The following is a 9501-nucleotide window of genomic DNA, read 5'->3' as shown; positions in this document are numbered from 1 at the left end:
AAGAAAAAGAGGGACATAGTTATAACAATATCATGTATCATAACAGAGGGAAAAATTCCCTTAGTTCTGTTTGGTTCCAAGCATGAGTCATATCTGACAGCCAATCATGTAGTCACAGGGTATCAAAAACAAAGCTCAGGATTAACCAGGTGCGAATTTTCCTTTCCAGAAAGGAAATAGCACAATGAGAAAATAGAGTCAAGAGAATCCTACCTAGGCTGTGCCCAGGTCACCCCCCAATAATAAGCAACAACATCCAGATTAAAAAGTTGTTTTGTCTAACAGCATTTTTGTTATGATGGTCTCTCAAATTTCACAGCAGTAGATTTTTTTTTTTGATGTGGTCAGATCTAAAATTGGCATTTGTAGGGTCCCAGCGCCAACTTCACAAAATACCACCAAGTGGATGAAGCTGCATGAAAAGCTTCCTCAAATCAACATTTTAAGCCAAACACAATTGAGAAAGGAGACAAAGGCCACAGGACATTGGGTCCATATTCAGAGACCCTGAAATATTTTAAAGATACAGGGATATAGCAAGAGATGTAGTGAGGCTGCTGTGGATTAACAGGAGAGAAGGAAATGAGGAAATGGGATTCAAGTATGAGTTCAAAAGCCAAGGAAGAAATTAAGGGCTATCTGGTAGCTTGTTTTTTTAACAAATTATTCTGCTAAGCTCGGTTGTTTCTATCCTATTAAAGCATCCTATAAATTTTATTGCCCTAGTACAAAGCCTTAGTCACCTTTCTGTAGTTATCACTTTGCACTCAAAGGCAGTGTGACGTAGTAGAGAGAACAGTAGGCTAGAAGTCAGAAAGATCTTAGTTCTGATTCTGGTTTTTCCATTGATTTGCTTTGCAATTTTGAGTAAGGAATTTCCCTTCTCTGGGACTTAGTTTTCTACTCCATAAGATGAGAGCATGCGGGGGTCAAACTAGATGATATCAAAGGCATCTTCAATTCTAATTTCTAAGACTAAGTCAAGCATCTGCCACTGCAAAGGACGGAGTTGAGCCATGTCCATACAGAAATGACATTAAATATTCTGAGACAGACGGGCCAAAATTTCTTTTGGCGAGACTGTCCTGGCACAGAATATTTGGGGGATTCCTCTCTGGAAATTACCTTAAGATCCTGCGACATGTTCTTGCTATTATTCATGGTAAATCCTCATCTTCTGAGTGAATTTTATTTTTTAAAAATCATCAGAAGTCATTCAGAGTCAATTTTCATGAACAAGATGGGTGAAGTCAAAAAGGCCATTTTTTATCCCAAATGAGGCACGACAATAAAACAATGAGTCCAACTTTCTTTAATGGACCAACCATTTCAGCTCTTTGAGCCTCGGTTTACTCATCCATACAATTTGGAGTTTGGACAAGAGTTCATTCCAGTTCTAAATCTTATACTACTAGGGCCTTGACTCTGAAGAAATGTGTGAGACCTACCAAAAGTCATTTGGATTTATTAACAGGGTTGTGCTAGAGCCAACTTGGACCAACTCATGAGAGCCGATTGTTAAATTTTCAGTGTGAGCATTTGTATCTCAAAAATCAGCAAACCCGACAAATCAGGGCTTGATCTATTGTATTGCTGATTTCTTAGACTTGATAAGATGATGGAGAAAATATTAATAATGCAGATTAAACATTTTAAAAGTATGTTATATAAGCATTTTTGAGAGCCAGTTATCAAACATTCACCAGCACACACTCTAGGTGGATAAGATCTGTTGATTAAAGAAATAAAATCAGGTTAATATTTATTTTCTGGTCAGAATGAGCACAAATTTGTCCAGCTTTAAAAGTGATTCTTACTGGTTTGCATACTTTTGCTATAATACACACCTCATCTTACCACAGTTTAATCTCTTCCTCATCTGGGATTCTTTTGCAGGGTTCCCCAAGATTTACCTCTTCTCCCTCTCAGTCCAAGCTGATCTTGCCCTCTATCAGTTACCAACAAATTCTGTTCTCATTCTAAACCAAATTATTTCTGTCTCAGGATCTGAACTGTTGCTGGTTCAAGCTGAGTTCCTGGTTCAAACCCAAATACCTGAGAAATCTGTCTTCTCACTAAAATAACCTACTTCCTAAATTTATAATAAATGTAAATAAAAATTATAAATGAATTATAATAAATATAAATAAAAACTATTTTTTTCTAATTGTTTCCCTCCCTCTGGCCCAAACAGATGCCTGAGCCAAACAATCAATCAGTATTTTCAATGCAGTAATCCTTGTAATAGTGATTCTGTCAACCAGTCATCTAATCCCATTTATCCGAGACAAGCAAGCCTCCCCAGATAGGCAACAAAGACCATGACATGTTACAAAAAAATAGCATATGCATGCAGAAACCATATATAATAGCTGACAACTACGAGGAAGGTTAAATCCTGATTCCTAACTTACTCAACAACTTTTAAAAGTTTTAAATGTACCTCTTTGAGACAACTAATCCCCTGAGACAACTCTCCTTTTCTCTGTTGGCTCTTCCCTTTCCCCTGACCTCTCTATTCCTTACCCCTTGTAAGGCAAGTAAAACATTAAAGAAACTGGAAATTGAGCCTCAAGCAGAGGGAGCCAGGGAAACAACCTTGGAGTGAGGGAGGTAGAGATGGGGTGTTTTTCCTTTCATTTTCAGGAGGGTCTTGAAACCATTCTGCTGCATTCTTGTGGTCTTACCATTGAATGTATGTGCTTAGAAAAAAACCACTTCTCTCACTTGACTCCCCTGTCTGCCCCCAAGATCTGGTAGAGTAGCACAACCTAACCAAGGGTCTTGTGCTATAGGATCCACTTAGCAATTTCTTTGTTGCTGCTGCAGTCTCAGCTAACACACATGCCCTCACCCTCGCCTCATCATTCCATGTCAACAAGCAATAGAACATAATTCTGCCTTCACCCCTCCAGGCCAATAGCCCTGTGCAGAGAAGGTAGAGGTATAGGAAAACAGACACACTCTGCCTAGGACTTTAGTGCACTGCTATTATAGCAGCACTCAGCCAGAGAAATAAAAAATAGAAGAAACTAGGAGAAAGCCCCAGCATGTGTGTGGGTCTCCACCAGACCTCAAGGAAAAGGGGACTGAAATTCAGCTGGAGTCAGTTCTCTACCCTTAGAAGTCACTTAGAGCAAGGACTGAGGCTGATGAAAAGTGAACTCCCCAGCATGGGAGGAAGCTTTAACATCTTTAAGGTCCAGCTCTTGGGGGACCTGCTATTAAAGTGGAAGGAGTCAGAAAGTAAATAATAAGGGAATATAGGAGATAAGAATATGGAAATTACCAAATATCTCAGGAGGAAGAGAACTCATTTGAAAACACTGAACACAAATGGATAAACTGAAAGAGAAAATATTAAAAATAAAAGAGAAAATGGTCACCAGAAAATGGCCATCTAAACAATTCCAAGTATCTCAAATAAATATTGTAAAACAAAGGAAATTGGACCAACATCTGAAGAGGCAATGGATTCCAAAAGAGCATAGAACTACAACAGAATGTTCCTGAATGGTTGGAGGGAGAAATACAGGTCATGAGAACAGATTTTATGACCTGCACAGCAGAAATCACTGGCAGGATAAAAAAGCTTGACTACATGATGTTAAGTCCTTCCACAGAAGCAAAAGAGAACAGCTGATTGGGAATACAAATATACTGAAAAGTGAAGTACAATCTGGAAGAAGAGAAGCAAAAACCAATCATATTAAAAAAAAAACATATGACCTTTATACAAAAGAAACACAATAATCTCGAAGACAAAATGTATAGAGACAACTAAAGACAGAATGTATAGGTCTCCCAGAAGAGCATGACAAGTCAAAAACAAAAACAAAAAAAAGCCCAAATGCTGCAATGTAAATAATAATAATTCAAGAAAATAGCCCAGAATTTCTGAATACAGAAAAAGTGCTAATCAAAAGAATCCACAGATTGCCTCCACAAAAAAAACCTATAATGCAAACTCCAAGAAACATAAGAGTTAAATTGAACAATTCTTATGATAAATAATAAATTCTTCAAGTAACCAGGAGATCTTCAAATATAAAAAAAGGAAATTTGAATAATACAAGATTATTCTGCACCAGAAACCACAGAAGGAAATGGAAAAATATGTTCCAAAGAAAAAGAGCTCAGGATGTAATCCAAGATGATATACCCTGAAAAGCTAAGTCTAATCATCAATGAAAAGAAAACGTGAACGGCCAGTGAAAAAGAGGCATTTGAGGCATTCCTAGCCCCACTTTAAAAAAAGAACATGAGCAGATTATGCACTCTGCAAGCACCCCAGACAACAGAACACAAGAAAAATTAATAAATCCAGCTACCAAAGAAAACTAAAATAACAAAATAAATTACTCCAGAGGGAGGGTGAATATCAAAAGAAAGAGAACTACAGTATTAAAAATAATATCAACAACAAAATAACAACAGAGGGACCATTAGGGGACTTCTCTATAAATGTACATGAGGAGATAAAAATGAAATTGGAATTCAGACAGTAGAAGTGGTAGTGGAAGAATAAGCCTGAAGCACCATGGACTAAACCTCACAACATCCCACCTACAGATGAATCAATACCTTCCATGGGAATGTCAGAATAGGAGGGAGTATAAAAAAGAAGGGAGAAAGAAAATAGAGGAGAACATATGATGTACTCTAATCAAATCAATGGTAAACAATAAAGGGAAAATAACTCCTATAGCCTCTCAGAAAGAGCATAGGCTACAAGAGAATGGGTGAAGTGGCAAAGGGAGAGATTGAAATAGGGGGAAAGAAAGAAGGAAATCTCAATTCACTGGTAATAGGGGGTACCACTAAAGAGCACTTTATGGGAGGAGACAGATTTTCTGTAACATGAGATGGGAACCTTTCAGTGGGTATAATCTTCAAGGACTCAGTTCTCAATTAGTGCTCAAAAAGACTACTCGGAGATGGTGTTATATTTCCATAGACAGTATTCTGCCTCAGAAGCAGGGGAATCAGAGCTCCTGAGTCAGCTAGCATCCAGAAAGGTGGAAGGGTACAGACTTAGAGAAAAGATTGCATGGCAAATGATCTTGGAAGAAAATGAAGGAGATGAAAATGGACCACACAATAGGGGACACAGGAAAATTTCCACCATGGGAAAATATTGTTATTCTCTCTGCCTCCTTCAGGAATTGCTCCTTCTAAGAGAAAAGCAAATGGGAGAAAAGGGAGTGAAGATGTTATAGAAATTGTTTAGAAGATCTAATTCTATGAGGAATACAGTCAAAAGAAGGAATAAATTAGTGTAAGGATCAAGAATCAAAGAACCAAAGTTTAAAATAGAAAGGCAACCAAATTAATGAAGAAAATAAGAGAAAGAAATGTTTTTTTTCTGAAAAAAGTTTCAGAAAATAAAATAAACTTAACAAACAAAAGAATTTGAAAGGGAAGAAGAGGGGAATTTAGTTTACTTAATGAGAAAAGAAAGGAGAAAGCCCTTGACCCTTGGAATCCAAGCAGGATCAGAGCTCCTAAGGTCTCCGTCCCGTGGTTCAACTTTAAAGATAATCTATAAACCCAGTGCCATGTGAGAGGGCTGTAGAGTAACACAAACTTCTTTAATCTTTTCCATAAGCATTCTTTCTCTGTTTAAGGCCATGCACTACCATCTTCAGTCTCCTCGTTGATCCCCACATAAGCTCCTGAAATATTTACTGGGGTCCTAACATGAGAGAACTACCATCTGGCTTTTTTTAATGTATATGATCAAACATTTTTAAATTTTTATTATTTATTTATTTTTAACACTCCTTTTTTGTTGTTCCAAATTTTCTCCCTCCCTCCAAACCCTTCCCAAACCATTTGGAAGGCAACCCATATATCAATTATAAATGCAAAATCATACAAAACATATTTCCAGATCAGCCATGTTGGGAAAAAAGAGAGAAAAATAAAATAGAAAAATCATATTTCAATTTGTATTCAGAGTTCATCAGTTCTCTCCTGAGGTGGATAAAATTTTTTTATCATGAGTCCTTTGGAATTGTCATGTCATTGTATTGATCAGAGTAGCTAAATCTTTCACAGATGATCACTATTACAATATTTCTGTCACTGTGTACATTGTTCTCCTGGTTCTTCACTCTGCATCAATTCATATAGGTCTTGCCATATTGCTTCCAAAACCACTCCCCTCATCATTTCTTTGTTTTTTAAATTTTTTATTAATTTTAAACTTAAATACAAAATGAGAAAAGAAAAAAAAGAGAACATTTACATGTACTCAGCAAAACATAAAGAGAAGATTCAATATAAAGCAATAAATTTCCATTTCAAACTGTTTACCTTTTTTTAACCTATGTAATAAATACTACACATTGTTTTCAGAGCTACCCAGCTTTTCTATGCTTCCTTCTAAGTTTTCTTTTGTTCTCTGCTGTGCCCTTTTTGTTCTTCTTTTTCTCCTCCCTCCCCACCGAGCCCTAGAGAAGGCTACAATTAAACACACACATACACACACAAACATACATATATATCTATGTACAAACATATACACATATACATATACATATACATACACATGTACATATACATATATGTAAGACCATACTATACATATTTCTATTCATCAATTATTTCTCTGGAGGTGGATAGCATCTTCCTTTATCGGTCCCAGTCTTTCCATGTTTTTCTAAAATAAAGCAGCTCACCATTTTTTCAGCAGAGTAGTATTGCATCACAATCACATACCACAACTTGCTCAGCCATTCCCCAGCTGATGGGCATCCCCTCAATTTCCAATCTTTGCCGCCACAAAAAGAGCTGCTATAAATATGTTTGTACGTATAGGTCTTTTTTTCTTTTTCTTCGATCTCTTTGGGGTACAGACCTAGTAGTGGTATTGCTGGGTAAAAGGGTATGCACAGTTGTATAGCCCTTTGGGTGTAGTTCCAAATTGCAGCAGCAACAGTAGCAGCAGCAGCGGCGGCGGCGGTGGTGGCGGCGGTGGTGGTGGTGGTGGTGGTAGCAGCAACAACAGCAGCAGCAGCTAACATTTATACAATACTTATCATGTGCCAGGTACTGTGCTAAGAGCTTTATGATTCTTACTTCATTTGAGCCTCATAACAACCCTGGTTGTTATGTGATATTATTATCCTCATTTTACAGATGAGGAAACTGAGGCAAATAGCGGTTAAGTGAATTGCTAAGTCACAGAGCTACTGTCTGAGGCCGGATTTGAACTCAATTCCTCCTGGCTTCAGGCCCTGCTCTATTCTCTGTACCAGCTAGCTGCCTACAAGAGTAGATGCTTAATAAATGCTTGCTTCCTTCCCTTCCCTCCCAAGGAGCTCCTGAAATGACATGTATGAAGTTTGGACTCAGAGGGTTTGGGGAATGACTTCAACTATTTGAGAGTCTGTTAGCCATGGTAAAATCGGCTCCTTTTCTAGGACTGAATTTGCCCGGGGGCAGAGTAGAAGATCAGTTTAGCTGCTGGCTGAACTACAAGGACTATTCTTGACATTCTACCAATCAATCATTCATTCATTTAGATTATAAAAAGTTTTTCATCTGTCAGTGGCCCATATTAAAATGCAAGGCAGTGGCTGAGGTAATAGGGAACACTGGTTTCCTGTTTTCTTGTTCCATCAAAAGAGGAAGAAGGAGGGGAATGTTGGGAAATAAGTATTTCATTAGAAAACCTCATGCAATGGCTGAGACCAGAGTGAAGGCCACTGCCCGTAGACTAGGCCCTGGTTCATTTACTTTTCTGGGCTTTACGGGCAGCTTGCCTGGAATGGCAAGACAATTGCTCAGTCAATTTTTGGCTTCCAATTTCAACTAGGATCTTTATGACCTTAGGGATATAGAGAATGGCCCAAGAATCAGGAAGCTGATCACATGGTGATGGTCTAAATGGCTCATTTGGGATAGAAAAGCCTACTTTGGAATGACCAGGCTGGATCATCTGTTGTTACCTCTAAAATATAAAGCTATTGTACTAGACAATTGTATAGTGGAAAGTACACAGGATATGGTAGCAGAGGGCTTGGCTTTGAAATATGGCTCTGCCATTTGTTACCTGTACGACCTTGGGAAAGTTACCTCCCTGGGTCTCAGTGAATTATAGAATGGGGTATTTGGGTTAGGTGGCCTTTGGGCTCTCTTACAGCTATCTTTCTGTGATTTGAACCTACATGAATTAAATTCTTCAGATCCTAGTAAACTGAGGCATTGGACTTACTAGAAAAATCCTTGGACCATAGGAGGTGCTTAATTAAAACTTATTTTTCATTTCTATTGATAAAAATCATATTGGCTTCTGATGTTGAACCATCTAGTCAGCTAGGAGGTACAGTAGAGAGAGCACCAGGCCTGGAGTCAGGAAGAACTGAGTTCAAATGTGACCCCAGACACTTACTGATTGTATGACTCTGAGCAAGTCACTTAACTTCTGTTTGCCTCAGTTTGCCCATCTATAAAATGGGGATAATAATAGCCCATATCCTCCCCTGTTATGAGATAATATTTGTAAAGCAATTAACATAGTGGTAGGTGCTATGTAAAAGTTATTGTTATTGTTGTTATTATTATTACCTGACAGTGCCAAGGACTTTGATAGCAAAAACTCTTTTTTTCTGGGTCTTCAATAGATGTGGCTGTAGTATCTTCAGGAGTAGTTGCCAGTTTGCCTCTCTACAAGGGTTTCTTCCTAAGATAATGATGTGGACCCTAGGCTGAAAGTATTACTATTCTTCCTCTGGATTAGAGCATTCTTTCTCTCCTCATTTGAATTGAGATCTTATCTTGTTCCCAGAAAAAAGAGCTCATCCCCTCTTGTGTATTCTTCAGTATATTCTAATCTATATAACTTCTCTGATTTCCATTTTCTCTTTTGATAAATGGATTTACTAAATAGCTGTTATGTGTAATGGTCTTTTGTGTAACCCTGGTTTGGTGGGAAGCAAGGAGAGAATGCATTCTAGGCATGGAGGATTCCTAGTACAAAGGCATGGAGAGGAGAAATGGAATGCCATGTATGAGAAATTGTAAGAAGGCCAAGTTTACCTGGACCCTAGTGTGTGTGAAATACAGTAACATGTAATAAGGCTGGAAAGGTAGTCAAGTAGAAGAAGGGCTTTAAATGTCAAGAAGAGGGGACTCTATTTGATCCTAGAGGTGAGCAGGGAAGAGAAAGCATTTTACAAATTTAAAAATGCAATTACCTGAGATTTGATAGAGCAAAAGTCAAACAATGATTTCTTTTTAAAAGATGAATAAACATGTTTTTATTTAATCATACATATAAATTGATAATATCACAACAATAACTTCCCAGATTTAAAAAAAAATCTTCAGAGGCATTCTTACTGGTTTATAGCAAGTCTTATGTAGTAGCTTTTTAATTTTTTTTTAACATCACAGTCATTCCCCAACACACACTTCCCTCCCTTGTAACAGAAAAAATATTTGAGCAAAACCAACTAATGCAGGGACTAAGACTGGCAACATTGCATGAAAAGT

This window comes from Vombatus ursinus, unplaced genomic scaffold, assembly GCF_900497805.2.
Source record: "Vombatus ursinus unplaced genomic scaffold, bare-nosed wombat genome assembly UNPS02014798.1, whole genome shotgun sequence".
NCBI lineage: Eukaryota > Metazoa > Chordata > Mammalia > Diprotodontia > Vombatidae > Vombatus > Vombatus ursinus.
Note: the sequence above shows the minus strand (reverse complement) of the source record.